Source organism: Staurois parvus, unplaced genomic scaffold (genome assembly GCF_062004578.1).
Source record: "Staurois parvus isolate SC_StPar_1 unplaced genomic scaffold, SC_StPar_1.0 ptg000745l, whole genome shotgun sequence".
Taxonomy (NCBI): domain Eukaryota; kingdom Metazoa; phylum Chordata; class Amphibia; order Anura; family Ranidae; genus Staurois; species Staurois parvus.
The window spans coordinates 264,646-288,829 of record NW_028318541.1 but is presented as its reverse complement, the minus strand read 5'-3'; the positions used below and the strand labels follow the sequence as shown (position 1 = coordinate 288,829).

At 43.4% G+C, this 24,184-nt stretch overlaps 1 protein-coding gene and 1 pseudogene across 1 annotated transcript in view; one reads left to right on the top strand and one right to left on the bottom strand.

Annotated features, from left to right (window-relative positions):
• Nucleotides 1-24,184, bottom strand: part of JPH3 (junctophilin 3) — a 140,021-nt gene that overhangs the window by 40,688 nt on the left and 75,149 nt on the right. The window lies entirely within an intron of this gene.
• LOC149445171 (uncharacterized) lies at nt 984-23,491 on the top strand (annotated as a pseudogene).

Here is a 24,184-nt window from a genome sequence, read left to right as displayed (position 1 = left end):
AAGCTACTACAGAGATACTCCCAGGTATTATATGGAGGAGGTGGGAGCACAAAGGAATTATATGGAGAAGCTGGGAGGGGGGGGGGCAGGGATAATAGAGTGGAGGTGGGAACACCTGGGGATTAAAAAAAGAGGAGGTGGGAGCTCCTAGGGATAATACTGAGGGGATGGGAGAACCCAGGCATACTAAGAGGAGGTGGGAGCACCCAGGAATAATACAGGGGAGGTGGGAGCACCCAGGAATAATACAGAGGAGGTGGGAGCACCCAGGAATAATACAGGGGAGGTGGGAGCACCCAGGAATAACATGGGAGCACCCAGGAATAATACAGAGGAGGTGGGAGCACCCAGGAATAATACAGAGGAGGTGGGAGCACCCAGGAATAATACAGAGGAGGTGGGAGCACCTAAAATAACATGGGAGCACCCAGGAATAATACAGAGGAGGTGGGAGCACCCAGGCATACTAAAGAGGAGGTGGTAGCACCCAGGAATAATACAGAGGAGGTGGGAGCACCCAGGAATAATACAGAGAAGGTGGGAGCACCCAGGAATAATACAGAGGAGGTGGGAGCACCCAGGAATAATACAGAGGAGGTGGGAGCACCCAGGAATAACATGGGAGCACCCAGGAATAATACAGAGAAGGTGGGAGCACCCAGGAATAATACAGAGGAGGTGGGAGCACCCAGGAATAATACAGAGGAGGTGGGAGCACCCAGGAATAATACAGAGGAGGTGGGAGAACCCAGGAATAATACAGAGGAGGTGGGAGAACCCAGGAATAATACAGAGGAGGTGGGAGAACCCAGGAATAACATAGCAGCATCCATGAATAATACAGAGAAGGTGGGAGCACCCAGGAATAATATGTGGGAGGTGGGAGCACCCAGGAATAATATGTGGGAGGTGGGAGCACCCAGGAATAATATGTGGGAAGTGGGAGTACCCAGGAATAATATGTGGGAGCACCCAAGAATAATATGGGGGACGCGGGAGCCCCCAGGATTAATATGTGGGAGGTGGGAGCACCCAGGAATAATATGGGTAAGCGGGAGCCCCCAGGATTAATATGTGGGCGGTGGGAGCACCCAGGAATAATATAGGGAGACGGGAGCCCCCAGGTAATTTACAGAAGGTAGGGGCACAAGGAATGTGAACAGGCTGGATCCCTCCTGTAGCTCTTCCCTGTATCAGGATCACATTCACTGTACGCAGGCTCATGAACTAACATTTCCCGCACAGATTAAGGGCTTTTTGAGTCAAGCAGTCGGGTTTACAAGCTTCAGAGAGCTGCGCTGAAAGGCACCAATTAAGCTGTTAGCCTGTCTAAGAAAACACGCTATAGTCTAACCCTGAAGCAGCGAAGACGTCCGACGAGAGAGAGCGCCTCATCCTCCTCTACCACCATTCACCCCACCCCCAACCCCCTGCTTGGAAATACCCAATTCCTGCTGTGGTGACAACTCCGCACCTGCAGACTTATCATACTCCAAATTCTTCATCCAACTCCATCTCTGTGTCATCTCTCTCATCTTTCCCACCACCATCACATAATACATAGCTCTGACATATACCGCAGTGCTGTACAGAGAACACTCAGCCAGTCACATCAGTCTCTGCACCAGAGGAGCTTACATTCAATTTCTGTATTGGAAATTTTGGGTGGAGACCTATTAATGTCCAACACAGAGAGAGCTCTATGGGGAATGGAGCCCAAGACCTCGGCGCTGTCCACTCTGAATATATATATATATTCTGGATATGTAGATGACGAGGTGATAAGAGAACATTTTTATTCTGTGAGATAATCTTGTTGCAGAACTCTGCTGTGCCAAATGAATTTTCTGCCGACACTTGTCATCACTCCCACTTCTTTTCTTGGGATCAAGTTGGCCATCTGGTCTTTTTTTTTCCAACTTTTCTCTATAAAATTTTCTCCCTCCTCGGCTCTTTTCTTATCTGCTTCATTAAAGGTCGACTCCAACAACAAGAAAAACCATTCAGTGTGTGTCTAATCCCATCCAGCAAACACTGCAGAAAGCCAGAAAGTCACGAGGTCTTCTCAGTCTACCCAAAAGTGTTACTAAACCCACAACAGTACAATCAGTCTGTAGATGCAGTAAAGCATGCTTGTTATACCCACTGTGGAACCTAAGGGGTTAATCCTCTGCATTGTGTAAAACCGATGTTTCATCCTGACTTCTCTGATCCTCCCCTTCTTCCAGTGTCCCCCCTCTTATCTTCTGATAAGATGTGTCATGTGGAGTCACTCTGAACATGCTCAATTTGGTGTGTATTGCTAGAGAGGTTTTTTTTTTTTTGTTCTTGGGAGAGTGCATGTGGTCAGCACAGGGCCAATCAGCACTGTCCAGACAGAGGTCAGGGGTTCTGCATTCTCCAACAGCAGAATGAAAACTCCTACAAGCTTTAACATGTGCTCAGCTGGACACTGATAGAAGTCACAAGGCTGCTATATACTGCTGATGAAAAAAGGTATTTGGCAGTTTACATTTACTAAAATAATTGCATTTCCATGTTCTGTGTATTGTAGGAGACCAGATATAGTGAATGCAGGGTCCGGGGAGACCAGATATAGTGAATGCAGGGTCCAGGGAGACCAGATATAGTGAATGCAGGGTCCGGGGAGACCAGATATAGTAAATGCAGGGTCCGGGGAGACCAGATATAGTAAATGCAGGGTCCGGGGAGACCAGATATAGTTAATGCAGGGTCCTGGGTTTAGTAACACTTTAAGTCTGAAGTTTAATCCACTTATATTTTTCCTTCCCTGGTTCCCCCTTCCCTTCCTTCCCATCAACACACTAATGACATCTTTAAATAAAGCTATCAGTTTTCAGCACATGCATTATTTTAGACCCAGTGACATCATCACTGGGTCTCTGTACTTCTCTATACAATGCAGGCAGATCATGATTGGTGCAAGGGGATGGCAAGGGGCTGTACATAAAAAAATATCCCAGCACTCTGCCTCAGTACACCTTTTAAAGGCTCTCATTCCTGATGCTGTAGTGGGCGGGCTCTTGGGAGGAGTTATGCAAATATCAAAATGTCTTGATGGGTAGGTGTCAGTCTGCAGGAGGGGGTGTATCTAGGTAGGCTGTATTTACAGGTAATGCTCATATGTAATGCTGAACCTCCATGATTGACAGAACTGAAATTGTATAGGAGGTGAGGGAGGGGGCACTCTCACTGCCCCCCTCATTCCTGGCCAGCCAGGCTGTGTGCCCGGATGAAAATCTGGTATGGATTTTGAAGAAGAAGTGCCCACACTGTTATTTTTTTAGGGGGGGGGGGCCTTAAAAATCTACAGCAGACCCCTATCCAGGATAAGGGTCTGGTAAGGATTTGGGGAGAAAGGGGGAACCCTATGCCATTTCTCATTTTTTTTCTTCAGGAGGACATGCCTGGTATGGTTCTGCAGGAAGTTTTCTGGCCACCCAGTCTGCATGGCTGAAAAAGGGTCTGATGTGTATTTTGAGTGGTTTCTATGGTTGAACTGGATGGACTTTTGTCTTTTTTCAGCCAGACTAACTATGTAACTATGTAAGTGGGACAACAAACAAACATTTAAGCCAAAACTAAAAAGATAAGTTCTGGCCTCGCAAAAGTGGTTGTAGTCATTGTGAGTCAAAAGCCGCGTCTTGTGTCTCAGATATGAGGTCTGCCGCCTCACCTCCGTATCAGTGTCACACTTCAGAGGAAGAGAGTGTAACGGATGTCTGACCTCCATCATGTCACTGACATGGACATTTCTGTTACCACTTAGAGGTGATCATACCCTCACTATTATTATTATACATTTATATAGCTCTGACATATTCCACAGAGGTGGTGGTGGTAGTCAGCCTCTGCACCAGAGGAGCTTACACTCTAATGTCCCCCCAACACTCACACACTATTATTATTATTATACATTTGTATAGCTTTGATATATTCCACAGCGGTGTACAAGGAACACCAATCACATCAGCCTCTGCCCTAGAGGAGCTTACACTCTAATGACCCCTCTACAGTTACACACTATTATTATACATTTATATAACTCTGACATATACTGCAGTGCTGTACAGAGAACACAGAGCCAGTCACATCAGTCTCTGCACCAGAGGAGCTTACACTCTAATATCCCCCCAACACTTACACACTATTATTATTATACATTTATATAGCTCTGACATATTCCACAGCGGTGGTGGTGGTAGTCAGCCTCTGCACCAGAGGAGCTTACAATCTAATATCCCCCCCCCCCCAACACTCACACACTATTATTATTATACATTTATATAGCTCTGACATATTCCACAGCGGTGGTGGTGGTAGTCAGCCTCTGCACCAGAGGAGCTTACAATCTAATATCCCCCCCCCCAACACTCGCACACTATTATTATTATACATTTATATAGCTCTGACATATTCCACAGCGGTGTACAAGGAACACTGAGCCAGTCACATCAGATTCTGAACCAGAGGAGGAGGAGGTGGCCGGCGGCTGTACCCGTGTATCCCGAACAGGCCGCAGAGTCTTGTACCAGAAGCCTGACATCCCTGATGGGACAGGAGTACAATCCTGCCTAAATACAGGAACCCAAGGTGACCATCCCAGGGCCCAGAGGAGAGATACCTGTTGCAGACCCTCACCGCAGACCTAAAGGGGACCTCTAGAAGGTGTAGAAGAGGTTGTTCCATTCCAGGCTGCATCTTTCTCCAGAATTGAGGGAACCTCTGGCTTATCTGATTTATATGCGCAATTGTATTGCGCCTCTGGTGAGTGTGCATTTTTATCATTCCTTCTCGCACGTCACCGGACTACAGTCACTACTGGGATTAAGAGAAGTCACCTATTTATACACCTGTTGAATTTCAACATTGGAATAATTCATACCACTGTGGGACATTTACTACTTTTACTACTTATATGTATGGGTATATGGACGTTATCCATATATATATATTATGGTGATTTTTATTGTGTTTCACTGGTATAAATGATTAAAGTCACTTAGATCTAGCGCTGCACTACATGTTTATATGGTTTTATAGAAGGTTTTACTGTTTAACTTTTTAGTATTTTAGCTGCTACTTTGAATCTAAGCACTCGCTGAATTTATTTTCTTCTTCTTATTATATATTTATATAGCTCTGACATATTCCACAGCGGTGGTAGCGGCAGTGAGCCTCTGCACCTCTTACACTCTAATATCCCCCCCAATACTTACACACTATTAATATTATACATTTATATAGTTCTGACATATTCCACAGCGGTGTACAAGAAACACAAAGCCAGTCACATCAGATTCTGCACCAGAGAAGCTTACACTCTAATCCCCCCCCCCCACAGTCACATACTATTATTATTATTATAATACATTTATATAGCTCTAACATATACCGCAGTGCTGTACAGAGAACACTCACATCAGTCTGTGTAATAGAGGAGCTTACACTCTAATGCCCCACCCAATTGCACACTCTTACTATTATTATTATTATTATTATTAAAATACATTTGTATAGTGGTGACATATACTGCAGCACTGTACAGAGAATATTGAGCCAGTCACACCAGTCTCTGCACCACAGGAGCTTACACTCTATTGTCCCGGCTTTTCTTTCTGTTCTTTCATGTTTCCTAGATTTTTATAAGATCAGATTTTCGGAAAAAAGGCTGCATTCATTTGTTTAATGTTTCTTAGCCTGAGGGTGTGTTTAGGTGGAGGTAGAGTTGTGTTTTGCTAATTTAGTAGTTTACTGCTAATAAAATTATGTTTATATTGTAAAGAACTGAGAAAACTGTTGGGAGCTATATAAATCCTGTATAATAATAACAATAATAATAATAATATATAAATCCTGTATAATAAAAACAATAATAATAATAATAATAATATATAAATCCTGTAAATAATTATAATAATATATAAATCCTGTATAATAATAATAATATATAAATCCTGTATAATAATAATAATAATAATAATAATAATAATATATAAATCCTGTATAATAATAATAATATATAAATCCTGTATTATAATAATAATATATAAATCCTGTATAATAATAATATATAAATCCTGTATAATAATAATAATAATAATAATAATAATATATAAATCCTGTATAATAATAATAATGTTTCTTTGTATATAGTTCTATTTATGTTATTTTAGGAAATAAAGCCGTTTTCTTTTTTGTTATTTGCTGATGTAAGCTTGTTTGTTTTTGTGTTTTTGTTTATTTTTGTATACATTCATTTTTATAAATTTTTGTATATATGTAAATATTTTTAATGACAAGTTGTATATTTGCAAGATTTTCAATAAACATTTACACTCTAACACCAGGTCACATCGGGTGCGACTTGCCATGCAATTTGTAAATCGTATGCCAAGTTGCACCATATTGTCCGCAGTTAAAGTGGTCAAATCGGTGCGGTCCCGACTTGGTGGGAGCCGCACTCTACATGTACTACTTTTTGTGCCATTTGTATAGATATCTGTGGCAGATGTCTTGCAAATCACAACTGAAATTGACATCTCACCTGACTTCACTGTAAGTCGCACGATTTCAAAGCGGGGCTTGATGTGACCGGGGGGTGTTAGGCTTGGTTCACATCTGCCGCTGCGGGACCCGCACAAATACCTGCAGCTGCACCACCCAAACAGAGGAATGCGGGACCTGTGGGCAGGTGCCATTAAATCTAATGGCACGCCGCCCGCACTGGAAATCACAATCGTACTGGGAACCTCGGTTCCCATGCGAGCTGCGATTTCCAAAGAAGTGCAGGGACTTCTACCCTGTGTGTCCTGGGGCAAATGAATGGGCTCTCGTGTCCACGCAACTCGCGGCAGGCATTGGCCGCACACATGTGAACCTGGCCTAAATGTCCCCCCACAGTAACATACTATTATTATAATACATTTATATGGTGCTGACATATACCACAGTGTTGTACAGAGAACACTGAGCCAATCATATCAGTTTCTGCACCAGAGGAGCTTACACTCTAATGTTCCCCCACTTGAATAGATTGAACAGTTGTGTCCTAGTATTGTGAGTTGAGAGCCGCATCTTGTGTCTCAGATATTTGTTGTCTCGCCTCTCTATCAGTGTCACACTTCAGTGTAAGAGAGCGTGAAGAACATCTGACCTCCATCATGTCACTGAGCGGACATTTCTGCCACCACTTACGGGTGACCGAGCCCACCGCGGTGGCTGCGTTTTAGCAGACAGGAAGTGAGGAAAAATCTGTAACAGGGATACAAGAATATTTTTTTTCTTTTTTTTTTGTCTGTGTTGCTGTTAAGAGATTTTTTCTTTACTTCCTGTTTGGTAAAATATTGTCAGCAGGACAGGAAGTGAGGGGAAATCTCTGCAATGAAGCCCCAGAAAAGCAGGAAAAGGGGTTCGAACCCCTCTCCACACCATCGGGATTAATTAAAACAATTTGGCTAGAGATACTTTAAAGCTGAAAGTGGTTCTAAAGGCCGAAGGTTTTATTTTACCTTAATGCATTCTATGCATTAAGACAGTGGTCTCCAAACTGTGGCCGAGGGCCAGATGCAGCCCTTACCTTGCCTTTATCCGGCCCTTGGGGACTATTCCTCCATCAACAATGGGGAATAATTCCTGCCACTGACACAAATGATGAAGCACTATTACTCACACTAATATTAATGACGGGGCACTAATTCATCCACTAATACCAATGATGGGGCACTATTACTCACACTAATATTAATGATGGGGCACTATTCCTCCCACTGATACCAATGATGGGGCACTATTCCTCCCACTGATACCAATGATGGGGCACTATTTCACCCACCAATATCAATGATGGGGCACTATTCCTCCCAGTAATACCAATGATGGGACACTATTTCATCCACTAATACCAATGATGGGGCACTATTCCACCCACTAATATTAATGATGGGGCACTATTCCACCCACTTATACCAATGATGGGGCACTATTCCACCCACTAATACCAATGATGGGGCACTATTCCACCCACTAATACCAATGATGGGGCACTATTACACCCACTAATACCAATGATGGGGCACTATTACACCCACTAATACCAATGATGGGGCACTATTCCACCCACTAATATTAATGATGGGGTACTATTCCACCCACTAATATTAATGATGGGGCACTATTCCACCCACTAATACCAATGATGGGGCACTATTCCACCCACTAATATTAATGATGGGGCACTATTCCACCCACTAATATTAATGATGGGGTACTATTCCACCCACTAATACCAATGATGGGGCACTATTCCACCCACTAATATTAATGATGGGGCACTATTTCACCCACTAATACCAATGATGGGGTACTATTCCACCCACAAATATTAATGATGGGGCACTATTCCACCCACTAATATTAATGATGGGGCACTATTCCACCCACTAATATTAATGATGGGGCACTATTTCACCCACTAATACCAATGATGGGGTACTATTCCACCCACTAATATTAATGATGGGGCACTATTTAACCCACTAATACCAATGATGGGGTACTATTCCACCCACTAATATTAATGATGGGGCGCTATTCCTCCCAGTAATGTTAATGATGAGGCACTATTCCTCCCACTGTTATTAATGACGGGGCGCTATTCACCAACTAATATTAATGATGAGGCAGTATTCCTCCCACTACTAATAATGACGGGGCACTATTCCTCCCACTGATATAAATGATGGGGCACTATTCCACCCACTAATACCAATGATGGGGCACTATTCCTCCCACTACTAATAATGTTGGGGCACTATTCCTCCCACTAATACCAATGATGGGGCACTATTCCTCCCACTAATATCAATGATGGGCACTATTCCTCCCACTAACATTAATGATGGGGCACTATTCCTCCCACTAATATTAATGATGGGGCACTATTCATCCCACTACTATTAATGATGCAACAGTATTCCTCCCACTGAAACCAACAATGGGGCGGTATTCTTCCCACTGGCTCCAATAATGGGGCACTAGGTCTTCAACTGATACCAATGATAGGGCACTATTTATGCCACTAACACCAATGATGGGGCATTACTCCTCCTCCTACAGACCACCAACCTTAAGGTGATGTTTATTCTCATTGATGCTGGGTCAGAGACACTTTTCTACCCTTGCTGGCCACAATCCGGCCTCCTGAAAGTCTGAAGAACAGTAAGCTGTCCCTTTGTTTGAAAAGTTTGGAGACCCCTGCATTAAGCTATAAAACCTTTTGCAAACATCTCTCTCTCCCCCCCCCTATACAATGTATGGAAGAGTAGAGGCTCTCTCCTTCCTCATTGGCTCAGAGGCAACAGAAGGAGTCATTGGATCCCACTGCTGTCAATCACAGCCAGTAAGGAGGGAGTGGGGCCAAGTTGCACTCAGTGTGTCAATTAGCAATCCTGCAGGAGTATATCCATAGCAAACGAGTTGTTTAAGGGACACTCAGAGGGTGGGGTAGGAGCCAGGAGCGTCAGCTCTCACACAGATCGCTGCATCGAGATCGGCTGCTTTGTGCAAAACTGTTGCACAGAGCAGGTAAGTATAACATATTTGTTATTTAAAAACATTTTTTGAGCCTTTACCATCACTTGAAGTTTAATCTGCTTATATAAAATTTACCCTGCTCCCCCCATCAATATGCTAGCAACATTTTAAAATAAAGCCTTAACAATTAATGGCTGCTAAATGCCAGAGTGCTTCTCTGCATGTTGGTAAAGCTCATAATCTGGTGTATCTTCCCAATGTGCAAAGGTCTGAACCTTGGCGTAAGATGAGTCAATGTGTTTCCAATCCTCAGTCCAGTTTTGGCGATCCTTCGCCTGCCATAGCCTATTAGTGATGGTCACCATAAAGCCGCAGGCTGCGCTAACCTTTCCTTTACAATGACTCCACATAGAGGTAATATATGTCCTGCTACAAAACCTCAAGACCTGTAGATGACCCAACCATAAAGAAACTGACACCCTTGGAACTTTCTCCCACGCCCCAGAAAGCAGCCCATTAGTCAATGACTTGATTCTCCAATTCACACACTCCATGTAGATGGGGGAATCCACCCTGCTGACCTATTGTATTCTACAGTGGGGAGACTTTCCCTCCATCAGAATACAATGATCACCACTGCTGGATATAGCCTGCAGCGCTGATTGAATGGGGGACATCTGACAGGCTGGTTTTACAGAAGTGGAATGTTAGAATGACTTCTGTACAACTAGCTTGCCCATACACGGATTGAAATTCGTCTGGTCCCTGCTGAACCATCCGAATTATGTCCGGCCTTAGTCTCTGCAGGTATATAATCATTACAGTCTCCACACATTATTATTATTATTTTACAGGATTCATATAGTGCCAACAGTTTGCACAGTGCTTTACAACATGTGGGTAGACAGTACAATTCAATACAGGACGAATCAAAGGGTACTACTCATTAGAGCTTACACTCTAAAAAGGATCTACCTCCCTACATCACCATCAATATGGTAATAAAGTAAATACCCCTGAAAGTATATATGGGACTTTTCAGGTGCCAAGCATACAAAAAAATCTAATAAACTAAAATATGAAAGAAGATATATATTGTTTTTATTTTAAATATTCTTATTTCTTGTTATTAAGATACAGTAAATGCATTTTAAATTCACATAGCATATAAAAGAGGTTTGTTTTGTTATACAGACTGGTCAAGGAGAGACATCAAAATATTACAATTGTATATTATTTGTATCAATATAGAACCCTTCTATAATGTATTTTTGTATAATATTTGTATATTTTTGTATAACATATGTGTAACATTTGCATCATTTTGTTAAACATTTCTACAATATTATATTGTAGAACATTTTATATTTTTAATTTTTGATTAACATTTTTATTAATATGTATTACTTTTTATAATTTAATTTTAGAACATTTGTATCATTTTGGAGAACATTTTATAATATTGTATAGCATTTGTATAGTACAGTATATTTTGGTTTATCCTGTGTATCATTATGTAAAACATTTCTATAATATCATTTTGTAGAATTTTTGTATCATTTTGCAGAACATTTGTATAATGTATTAAAATTTTGTATAACAACTTATACAATAAAATTAACCTTATCACATTTTATAGAATTTACTAATGTTTCAATTTAGGAAAAAAAGATTGAACTGATAGTTTATTAGATCCTTTGGGGTTGATTTATTAAAGGTAAATATACTGTGCACTGCAAGTGCAGCTGCTTTATATCTGAGGGGAAGCTCTGAAATGAAGCAAAGCTCTGCTGATTTCTTTCATCCAATCATGTACAAGCAAAAATGCAGTTTTTTCTTTTTCCTTGCATGTCTCCCTCAGATCTAGAATAGGGATAGGCAGAACACCACCCTGTTCAGTTCATGGTCGAACATTCACTGTCCCCCCTCCTGAACCATACCAGGCCACATGCCCTCAACATGAAGGGGAAGGTGCTTTGGGGTAGGGGGGGTCTTCCCCACAACCGTGGCCGGTGGTTGTGGGGGTCTGTGGGTGGGGGGCAAGGGGGCCCCAAGATCCCAGCCCCTCCATGTGAATGAGTATAGCTACATGGTACCACTACTCATTCACAAAAAATAAGGTGTAGTGTTAAAAATGACATTAGACAGCCTGTGACAAGTCCTTTATTGATAACAGAAAAAAAAATGTGCTCCCCAAAGTAGATCCAACATCAATCACGATGCCCACCGCTGACCCGATAAAAGAAAAAAAAAAGCGATCCGTTCTTGACGCTGGCTCTCGGTCATCTGACAGCTGTGCCAGGGTGACAGTTCCTAAATACTGTGATGATGTCACAAGGGGGCGGGGTTGACCCCTCATTGTGACGTCATCATGCTCTGTGATTAGTCAAAGCATTGCACCTGACCTGTGGCCAATCACAATGCAATGTCAGGGCGCAGTGCATTGTGGCGCGCAGTGGGCGAACAGCGCAAACAGCCTATGTTTGAGTCGAACTTATGTGCAACTCGAACATCAAGCCCAACACTAATCTAGAGCAACTACACTAGTAGCGCTCTGTCTATTTACCTTTAGTAAATCAACCCCTTTGTTTGCTTGGCACCAGATTGCCACATATATTTATTTATTACCGTCATTTATGTTTTCAAAGTTATCGACTTCATTATTTGGAGAGATGCGGTGCTCAGATGACCCCACCATTTTCTGTTTGGATGACTCCACTGTGGGCTAAGACTGCCATTGGACATTTCCTAGGATGAAGGGCATGCACTGCACATTGACAGAGCCTGCAATCCGACAACAAGCGACACGGTACACATGGCGTTTAGTTGCTGGATTTGCCTCCGGACCCATATTTTGCAGAGGAGAGACGATAGATTCTTAGAAGCGTTGTTTAGTGCACAGAAGTGGCTCTCGCTCCGAGATGCTGGAAAGTGACTCATAATGAGTAACAGCTATGGACAGACGCCACAAATGACGGGGCCTGCTGTATGGAGTGCCATGGCAGAGAGGAGCCATCTGGACAGGGAACCAGGCTGTCCTCAGCATGACTCACACCAATCCTCTGACTCTGCTACGGCAATAATGCACAACAAATGTGTGTGTGTATAATATATATATATATATATATATAGAGAGAGAGAGAGAGAGAGAGAGAGAGAGAGGTTAGACAAATAAAAGAACCCACAGAAACATGATTTGCAGCTGTGAAAGTGGCAACATGTTTCACGTTTAAAGCGGAAGTGATGTAGCATTCTATTTTTTCCACTGTGTGACTGCTGAGCTCAATCTCAGTCCCATGAAGACTGAGATTGAGCTCTGCAGTCATTTTTGCAGCAGTTGTTCTCTTATTCCGGGTCACAGTTCTGCGCAATGTCCTTTTGTCTCTTTCAGTCAGGTGCCCATGTCAACCTTCCTTATGCTTAGCAGATGCCGTTTTCCCAGAAACTGTATATGCCGTCATAGTATTGATACTGTCCCTTTGCAACATGGCAAATGAATTGGCAACTTCAATCACAGAGGCACCAGCTAAGCGGCACCATCAAGTTGCCCTCTTTGAAGCTCAGTAAGCTCTGACATGACTCTGTGTTATTAGCAGCTCATGCAGTGAATAAGGAAAGTGAGGCCTCCCACCTGTAGGCTAGGTGTCTCATCACACAGCGGGAGCAGAAGAATGTTACATCACTTCCGCTCTCAATGCAAAACATGTTGTCACTTTCACACCTGCAAATCATGTAGTGTTTCCATTTGTTTTTTGTCTAACCCCTGTGTGTATATACATATATATATATATATATATATAAAGCGAGAAAGAGAGAGAGTATATATATAAGCTCAAGGCTGCTAGAAGAAATGATGGTGTCCCATACAGCCTACCTGAAAAGACCCCCGTAGTACACCCTAATTGGCAGTCCTGCTGCCTACACTACATTCCCCATTATTCCACCCTCTCTACCCCTTGCATCCCCCCTTACACCTTACTCTTCATCTACTTTATCCCCACTACCCAACACTCTGCATCACCTACTTCCACAACCTACATCCCCTATTAGCCCACACTCTGCATCCCCCATTACTCCACACACCCCATCTTCTTGTATCACCCATTACCCAGCATTCTACACCCCCATTACTCTACACTCTGTACTCCCTATATTCCCCAATACTCCTTATTCTGCACCCCTACATCCCATATTACCCCACATTCTACACCCCTTGCCTCCTGCATTACCCCACATTCTGCACCCCTTGCCTCCTGCATTACCACACATTCTGCACCCCTTGTATCCCCCAATACCCCACATTCTGCACCCCTGCATCCCCTGCTACCCCAAATTTTGCACCGTCTGCATCACCCATTACTTTACATTCTGCACCCCTTGCCTCCTGCATTACCCCACGTTCTGCACCCCTTTTATCTCCCATTACCCCACATTCTGCACTCCCTGCATCCCCCAGTGCCCCACATTTTGCACCCCTTGGATCTCTCATTACCCCATGTTCTGCTCCCTCTGCATCCCACATTACCTCACATTATGCACCCCCTGCATCCACCATTGCACCCACTGCACCCCCTCCATCCTTCATCACCCCTCATTCTGCACCCCCATTACTCCACATTCTGTACCCACTATATCCCCCAATACTCCTGTTCTGCACCCCCCAATGCCCTACATACTGCACCCCTGCATCCCTCATTACCCCTTATTCAGCACCCCCCATACACTCACTGGCCACTTTATTAGGTACACGTTGCTGGTGTCAAGAAAATCTCCCCCACACCACCACCACCAGCCTGAACCATTGATACAAGGCAGGATGGATCCATGCTTTCATGCTGTTTACGCCAAATTCTGACCCTACCATCTGAATGTCGCAGCAACCATCCTGCCCATTCTCCTCTGACCTTTTACATCAACAAGGCATTTTTGTTCACACAACTGCCACTCACTGGATATTTTCTCTTTTTCGGACCATTCTCTGTAAACCCCAGAGATGGTTGTGTGTGAAAATCCCAGTAGATCAGCAGCTTTTGAAATACTCAGACCAGCCCGTCTAGCACCAACAACCATGCCACCTTCAAAGTCAGACACTAGGTTCACAACTCTGCATTGCGATTGATGCTTTTTTCTGGTGCATTTGTAGTGCATTTTCGAACACGTGTTTTTGATGCATTTTGCATTTTTTTCTTTTGCCAATAGGAAGGTATTGCCTTTAATGCAACTTTGGATGGGTGGGACTTGGATGCAATTTGGATGTGATTTTGATGCGTCTTTGATGCTATACCTGAGTGCCATAAATTCTAAAGTAACAGGAAAGGGGGATCAAAGTCATTACTTTCCTATTGGCAAAAAAAAAAGGCAAAACACATAAAAAATGCACTACACGTGTTTCTGCCACATGTCCATTAAAGTCTGTTGAACCAAAAATGCACCATGTTGCGTTGAAAAAAGTCCCTTACCCTTTCCAAAAACACAGCGGCAGAAAATCGCATAGATGTGAACGTGTATCATAGGAAACCATGCTAAATGGCCTGTAGAACGTTTCTGCAAAATGCACTACAAACACATAGGTGTGAGCCGGACCTCACACCAACTCTCACCCCTAACACTAACCTGAATCTTAACAGTATCCATAATACTAACCTTCAGCTGAAAGCAGGAACTTCACCCTCTCAGTCAACACTGATTACTTGTTGTAATCCTTATGCTGCTACAATTACAGGTGAAACTCGAAAAATTAGAATATTGTGCAAAAGTTCATGGGGCATTGCCAAGAGAAAGATGAGAGACATGAGACCGAACAATGCAGAAGAGCTGAAGGCTGCTATTGAAGCATCCTGGTCTTCCATAACACCTCAGCAGTGCCACAGGCTGATAGCTTCCATGCCACGCCGCATTGAGGCAGTAATTGCTGCAAAAGGGGCCCAAACCAAGTACTGAGTACATATGCAGCTTCTACTTTTCAGAGGTCCGATATTGTTCTATGTACAATCCTTGTTTTATTGATTGCATGGAATATTCTCATTTTCTGAGATTGTGGATTTGGGGTTTTCATGAGCTGTAAGCCATAATCATCACAATGATGACAAATCACGGCTTGAACTATCTTGCTTTGCATGTAATGAGTCTATCTCATATATTAGTTTCACCTTTTAAGTTGCATTACTGAAATAAATGAACTTTTGCACAATATTCTAATTTTTCAAGTTTCACCTGTAGTACATAGATAAGAAAGCATATCATATTTTCTTTTCATTTCCAGGTACTTCCAGTTTTCCATAGCTAGGCAAATGCTGTCATACATCCCAAGTATTCAGGAGGAGAGGAGGGGCTTTCTCAGCTAAGCACACCCTCCAGTCTGCATGCCTGAGCTAAGGGCAAAGGGATTCCATGATGTAAATGCGACATGCATCATCTACCCTTACTCAAGATGGCCACAACCAGAAATTCTAGAGGGTGATTTTCAAAGTGATTTCTCAGCAAAATAATACATGGAAGCATGGGTGGATGGGGGAGTTTGCTTTGAATATTAACAATGAATTAAACAGCATTTTTGACTTGTGGCGCTCAGATGCACTGTAGTTCCACTTTAAATAGTAATCCTAACACTAACCCTCAACTTAAACATAATTCTAATGCCAACCCTCACAGGAACCCTAACACTAACCATGCTGGCAACCCTAACTTTCACCTTAAAATGATACTAAAGGATTTTTTTTTACATAACAAACATATTATACCTACCTGCTCTGTGCAATGGTTTTGCACAGAGCAGCCCCGATTCCTCCTCTTCTGGGGTCCTCAGCCAGCATGCTCCTGGCTCATCTTCCCTGCCAAGTGCTCTCATAGCAAGCCCCTTGCTATGGAGGCACTAATGCCTGCTGACTCCTGAGCCTCGCTCTGTGTGTCCATGGACACACAGAGCAGAGCTCAGACCCTCCCTTTGCTCCCTTCTCACTGGCTGTGATTAAAAGCAGTGGAAGACAATACTTTCCTATCAGCAAAAAAAAAGCAAAACACATCAAAAACGCACTAAATGCGTTTATGCCGCATTTCCATGGAAGTCTATTGATCCAGAAATGCACCGTGTTGTGTTTAAAAATGTCTCTGACCCTTTCCACCTTTCCAAAAATGCAGTGACTGAAAATCACATAAATGTGAACGTGTCCCACTCCTCTGGCTCCTCTTCCCTGCTGAGTACCCCCATAGCAAGCCACTTGCTATGGGGGCACTAATGCCTGCTGACTCCTGAGCCTCACTCTGTGTGTCCATGGACACACAGAGCAAAGCTCAGACCCGCCCTTTGCTCCCTTCTCACTGGCTGTGATTAACAGCAGTGGGAGACAATACTTACCTATTGGCGCAAAAAAAAAGCAAAACACATCAAAAACGCACTACATGCGTTTATGCCGCATTTCCATGGACGTCTATTGAACCAGAAGTGCACCGTGTTGTGTTTAAAAATGTCTCTGACCCTTTCCACCTTTCCAAAAATGCAGTGGCTGAAAATCACAGAAATGTGAACGTGTCCCACTCCTCTGTCTCCTCTTCCCTGCTGAGCACCCACATAGCAAGCCACTTGCTAGGGGGGGCACTCATGCCTGCTGACTCCTGAGCCCTGCTCTGTGTGTCCATTGACACACAGAGCAGAGTCCAGACCCGCCCACTGCTCCCTCTGCACTGGCTGTGATTGACAGCAGGAGACAATGGTTCCTGCTGCAGTCTCTGAACCATGAGGAGGAAGAGGGCAGGAAAAGCAGCTGCACATCACTGGATTGAGATTGGGCTCATGTCAGTATAAGGGGGACTGGAGGGATGCTGCACTCAGAAGGTTTTTGAAGTCACTGAGCTCCTGAGAGCGACCCATTCTTTCACCAATGTTTGTAGAAGCAGTCTGCATGCCTAGGGGCTGATTGTATACACCTGTGGCCATGGAGGTGTCACGGAAGAGTAAAAAACCTTCAATCTTCAGAACAATCATTTTAAAACTACCCCTCACCCTAATGGTAACCCCAACACTAACTCTGGCCCTAAAATAACCACCTGAAACCTAGAGGCAATAAGGGCAGTCTGGCTGGAGTTCTGCTTTAACCACCAGTCATGTGTGCTCACTATTTCCCCAATTGCTGATGATTGGATATTAAAGATTGGATGTTACAGATTAAACTTTTAACTGCCAAGTGAATTGAGATCACTGGCAGATAAAATGACATTGTGTGCAATGGATACTATGTCTTCCAGACCCTGAAGAAGCAGAACGTTCAAACTTTACATCTCATTGCAGAGGAATTATCATTCATTACATGAGTCCTACAACAAATCTCAGACTCTGGTAATGTCTGATCACTTTTTATGTCTCGTCTTTCTCCGGTCTCCTGTTTAGTGTGCAAAGCATCACTCCGCAGCGCTCTCTTTTTACCGGCACATGATCTGTCTGGATTTTAATGGGTGTCATTGTGCCTCCCCTTCCCCCAGAGCCACTGAGATCACACAGGTGATGAATCACTGGAGCCCAGCAATGCACACACATGGTAGGTGGGCGGCAGCACAAAGCGAGTCCCCCGTACACTCTGTCATATCTGAGAGTCTGAAAGGGAGACGACAGCACTGACTGCGCACAAGGTGATCAGAGAGGTGATCAGAGAGGGCGGGCAGGTGAACACAACAAGCTTTAATGGATTAGGAGGGGAACTGGGTCAAGCAGAGGAATTCCTTCCATATGACAGCTGCAGGTGCTCAGACACAACTTACTGCCCTGTGAATACTCCAGATTTAATATACACTATATTGCCAGAAGTATTGGTCGGCCGGCCTTTCCACACACATGAACTTTAATGGCATCCCAGTCTTAGTCCGTAGGGTTCAATATTGAGTTGGCCCCGCCCTTTGCAGCTATAACAGCTTCAACTCTTCTGGGAAGGCCGTCCACAAGGTTTAGGAGGGTGTCTATGGGAAGGTTGGACCATTCTTCCAGAAGCACATTTGTCAGGTCAGGCACTGATGTCGGTGGAGGAGGCCTGGCTCACAGTCTCCACTCTAATTCATCCCAAAGGTGTTCTATGGGGTTGAGGTCAGGACTCTGTGCAGGTCAGTCAAGTTCCTCCACCCCAAACTGGCTCCTCCATGTCTTTATGGACCTTGCTTTGTGCACTGGTGTGCAGTCATGTTGGAACAGGAAGGGGTCATCCCCAAACTCTTCCCACAAAGTTGGGAGCATGAAATTGTCCAAAATGTCTTGGTATGCTGACACCTTAAGAGTTCCCTTCACTGGAACTAGGGGGCCAAGCCCAACCCCTGAAAAACAACCCCACACCATAATCCCCCCTCCACCAATCTTTACACTTGGCACAATGCAGTCAGGCAAGTACCGTTCTTTTGGCAACCACCAAACCCAGACACGTCTGTCGGATTGTCAGACAGAGAAGCATGATTAGTCACTCTAGAGAACACGTCTCCATTGTTCTAGAGTCCAGTGGCGGTGTGCTTTACACCACTGCATCTGGCGCTTTGCATTTCACTTGGTGATGTAAGGCTTGGATGCAGCTGCTCGGCCATGGAAACCCATTCCATGAAGCTCTCTACAAACTGTTGTTGTGCTAATCTGAAGGCCACACCAAGTTTGGAGGTCTTTAGCTATTGACTCTGCAGACAGTTGGATATTTCTGCGCACTGTGCGCTTCAGCATGCGCTGACCCTGCTCTGTCATTTTACGTGGCCTACCACTTGGTGGCTGAGTTGCTGTTGTTCCCAGTTGCTTCCACTTTGTTATAAACCCACTAACAGTTGAGCGTGGAATATTTAGTAGCCAGGAAATGTCACGGATGGGCTTATTGCACAGGTGACAACCTATCACGGGACCACGCTTGGAGTCACTGAGCTCCTGAGAGCGACCCATTCTTTCACCAATGTTTGTAGAAGCAGTCTGCATGCCTAGGGGCTTGATTGTATACACCTGTGGCCATGGAGATAAGTGGAACACCTGAATCACATGATTTGGAGTGCTGGCCCAATACGTTTGGCAATATAGTGCATGTACCAAACACTTTATATTTGTCCAATAATAAATCATTAAACCTGACCTCAATCCTTCCCTTCAGTCTTGCACAGTTGTACCGGCTCCTCTATTGGACTGAAATGGCTTACTCTGATTTCACTGCACACTGTGAGCTTAGAAACTGCAGCAAGTCAGATAGCACCTGCCTCATTTCCTGGCTGGAGGATGTCCAGCATCATTTAGTCCTTTAAACCCCTTAAATCTTCCCTTAACAGCAACCCTAACACTAACCCTTACATTAACCATAACACTAATTCTCACCTTAATGGTAACCTTAACACTAACCTTAATGGCAACGTAAAGCACTTGTACAGGCTGAAAGATTTTTGAAACATTAATGCATTCTCTGCATTGAGGTAAAAACCCTTTCATGATTTGCTCCCCAACCTGCCCCCCAAATATTTACCTGCCTGATCCTGATCCAGCACTGTGCCCAAGAGAGTCACAGGACTCAGAAGCAGCAGTTGGAGCCATTGGCTCTCGCTTCAGTGAAGAGGGGCCAAGCTGCACTATGTGTGTTTATAGACACACACACCCCCTGGCTGGGGACCAAGTCTGCAATATCTGCCCCTATAGGAAGCAGCCTGCTATGGGGGCAGACAGCGCTGGTGGGGGACCCCAGATGAAGAAGTTTGGGGCCGATCTCAACCATTGCACGTAGCAGGTACGTATGACATATTTGTTATTTTAATAACAAAATGTTTTAACACAAAACTGAACCTTAAGTGTAACCCTAACACTACTTATTATTCTTAATGGTAACCCTAACACAAATTCTCCCCTTAATGGAACCCCTAATACTAACCATAAGAGTAGGAAAAAACATACACTTATTGAGAGAGCACCAGACCAAGCATAGAAGAGAGCAGGGGCGGACTGACCATTTGGAAACTCTGGCACTGCCCGAGGGCCCGGGGTCAGTAGGGGGCCCCATGAGATGCCCCGGTACCTTTTTCATAGGCTTTTTTGAGTTTGGGCAAGGACACAGGGGGCCCATGATCCCCTATTGCCCGGGGGCCCCATGAGTTGTCAGTCCGCCCCTGGAAGAGAGTTATACTAAAAAACAGCTAACATATATTGGGGGTCATCAGAAATAAACTCCCCCTTTATTGGTTAAGATAGGAACCTTATATGGACTCAAAACAGAGCTTTCTGTGAGACTCTGTGTACAGAAGATAATTGCTGGCCAGTAAGTCTCCTGATCCAGCAATCAGCTTCCCTACACAGAGTCACATAGGAAAGCTCTATTTTGAGTCCATTCATGGTACTTATCTTAGCTGAAGCCCTGATGAAGGGGCATTTTTTCTGACCCTCGAAACACGTTTTTGTTTAGCTGATAACTTAATTTGGACTTTTTTTTATCCTTTGGTCTGGCACTCCTTCCATTAGTTCATTTTTTCTGGTAACCTGCTGGAGGGTAGCCTTGTCTGTTTTGAGCATCCTAACCTGAGGCTGTGAATTCTTCGGATGTTTTTGTCCTCTCATTACTTGGTACAAACTCACATCAGGGTCCAAGCACCCACTGGATCCTTTTTAACCTGAACCTTTATAGTTCCCCTAACACTAACCTACACCATAACAGAAACACTAACCTTCCCTTTATCAGTAATCCTAACACTAACTCTGACCTTATCAATAATCCTAACACTACCCCTGACCTTATCAGTAATCGTAACACTACCCCTGACCTTATCAATAATCCTAACACTAACCCTGACCTTATCAGTAATCCTAACACTAACCTTGACCTTATCAGTAATCCTAACACTACCCCTGACCTTATCAGTAATCCTAACACTAACCTTGACCTTATCAGTAATCCTAACACTACCCCTGACCTTATCAGTAATCCTAACACTACCCCTGACCTTATCAGTAATCGTAACACTACCCCTGACCTTATCAATAATCCTAACACTAACCCTGACCTTATCAGTAATCCTAACACTAACCTTGACCTTATCAGTAATCGTAACACTACCCCTGACCTTATCAGTAATCCTAACACTAACCTTGACCTTATCAGTAATCCTAACACTAACCTTGACCTTATCAGTAATCCTAACACTAATCCTGACCTTATCAGTAATCCTAACACTAACTCTGACCTTATCAGTAATCCTAACACTACCCCTGACCTTATCAGTAATCCTAACACTAATCCTGACCTTATCAGTAATCCTAACACTACCCCTGACCTTATTAGTAATCCTAACACTAACTCTGACCTTATCAGTAATCCTAACACTACCCCTGACCTTATCAGTAATCCTAACACTAATCCTGACCTTATCAGTAATCCTAACACTAATCCTGACCTTATCAGTAATCCTAACACTAACTCTGACCTTATCAGTAATCCTAACACTAATCCTGACCTTATCAGTAATCCTAACACTAACTCTGACCTTATCAGTAATCCTAACACTAACTCTGACCTTATCAGTAATCCTAACACTAACCTTGACCTTATCAGTAATCCTAACACTACCCCTGACCTTATCAGTAATCCTAACACTAATCCTGACCTTATCAGTAATCCTAACACTACCCCTGACCTTATCAGTAATCCTAACACTAACTCTGACCTTATCAGTAATCCTAACACTACCCCTGACCTTATCAGTAATCCTAACACTACCCCTGACCTTATCAGTAATCCTAACACTACCCCTGACCTTATCAGTAATCCTAACACTAATCCTGACCTTATCAGTAATCCTAACACTAACCTTGACCTTATCAGTAATCCTAACACTACCCCTGACCTTATCAGTAATCCTAACACTACCCCTGACCTTATCAGTAATCCTAACACTAATCCTGACCTTATCAGTAATCCTAACACTAACCTTGACCTTATCAGTAATCCTAACACTACCCCTGACCTTATCAGTAATCCTAACACTAATCCTGACCTTATCAGTAATCCTAACACTAACCTTGACCTTATCAGTAATCCTAACACTACCCCTGACCTTATCAGTAATCATAACACTAACTCTGACCTTATCAGTAATCCTAACACTACCCCTGACCTTATCAGTAATCCTAACACTACCCCTGACCTTATCAGTAATCCTAACACTAATCCTGACCTTATCAGTAATCCTAACACTAACCTTGACCTTATCAGTAATCCTAACACTACCCCTGACCTTATCAGTAATCCTAACACTAACCCTGACCTGATCAGTAATCCTAACACTAACCCTGACCTGATCAGTAATCCTAACACTAATCCTGACCTTATCAGTAATCCTAACACTAACCCTGAGTTTATCAGTAATCCTAACACTACCCCTGACCTTATCAGTAATCCTAACACTACCCCTGACCTTATCAGTAATCCTAACACTAACCCTGACCTGATCAGTAATCCTAACACTAGTCTTCACCTCATTGGCAATCCTAACACTACAAGACACCTTAACAGTAATACTTGCACTAAGCCTAACCTTAATGGTAACCCTAACACTAGTTCTCACCTTAATGGTAACATTAACCTGAACCTTAATATTAACCTTAACACTAACCTGTACCTTAATGGTAACCCTAACACCAATTCTCCCCTTAATGGTACCCCTAATACTAATCTACACCATAAAAGAAACCCTAACACTAACTTTCATTTTATCAGTAATCCTAACACTAACCCTGACCTTATCAGTAATCCTAACACTAACCCTGACCTGATCAGTAATCCTAACACTAATCCTGACACTAACCCTGACCCTATCAGTAATCCTAACACTAACCCTGACCTGATCAGTAATCCTAACACTAACCCTGACCTTATCAGTAATCCTAACACTAACCCTGAGCCTATCAGTAATCCTAACCCTGACCCTATCAGTAATCCTAACACTAACCCTGACCTGATCAGTAATCCTAACACTAACCCTGACCTTATCAGTAATCCTAACACTAATCCTGAGCCTATCAGTAATCCTAACACTAACCCTGACCTGATCAGTAATCCTAACACTAATCCTGACCCTATCAGTAATCCTAACACTAACCCTGACCTGATCAGTAATCCTAACACTAGTCTTCACCTCATTGGCAATCCTAAAACTACAAGCCACCTTAACAGTAATACTTGCACTAAGCCTCACCTTAATTATTATTATTATACAGTATTTATATAGGCTAAAAGGTTTGCTCAGCGCTGTACATTATAGTGGGGGACAGAACATGAGACAATACAGTAACAAAACAAAACACGAGGGGGTCAAGGGCCCTGCTTTTTCGAGCTCACAATCCTTAACACTAAGCCTGACTTTAATGGTAACCCTAACACTAACCTACACCTTGACTACAATCCTAACGCCAACCCTCACCTTGCCAGTAATTGTAACACTAAAACCTTAACTACACATTTCCTGATATTCCTGATAATACCTTACTGTAAAAAAGGCCAATCCCCCCGATCCAGAATAAATTTAACCAAAGCATATTAAATCATGGCTTAACCCCACCCATTTAGGGGTAAAGCTCCACCCCCTCAGCTGTTACATGTTGGCAACCATGTATTTCTTCCCTCCAAACATGAACATTAATAAGAACCCCATT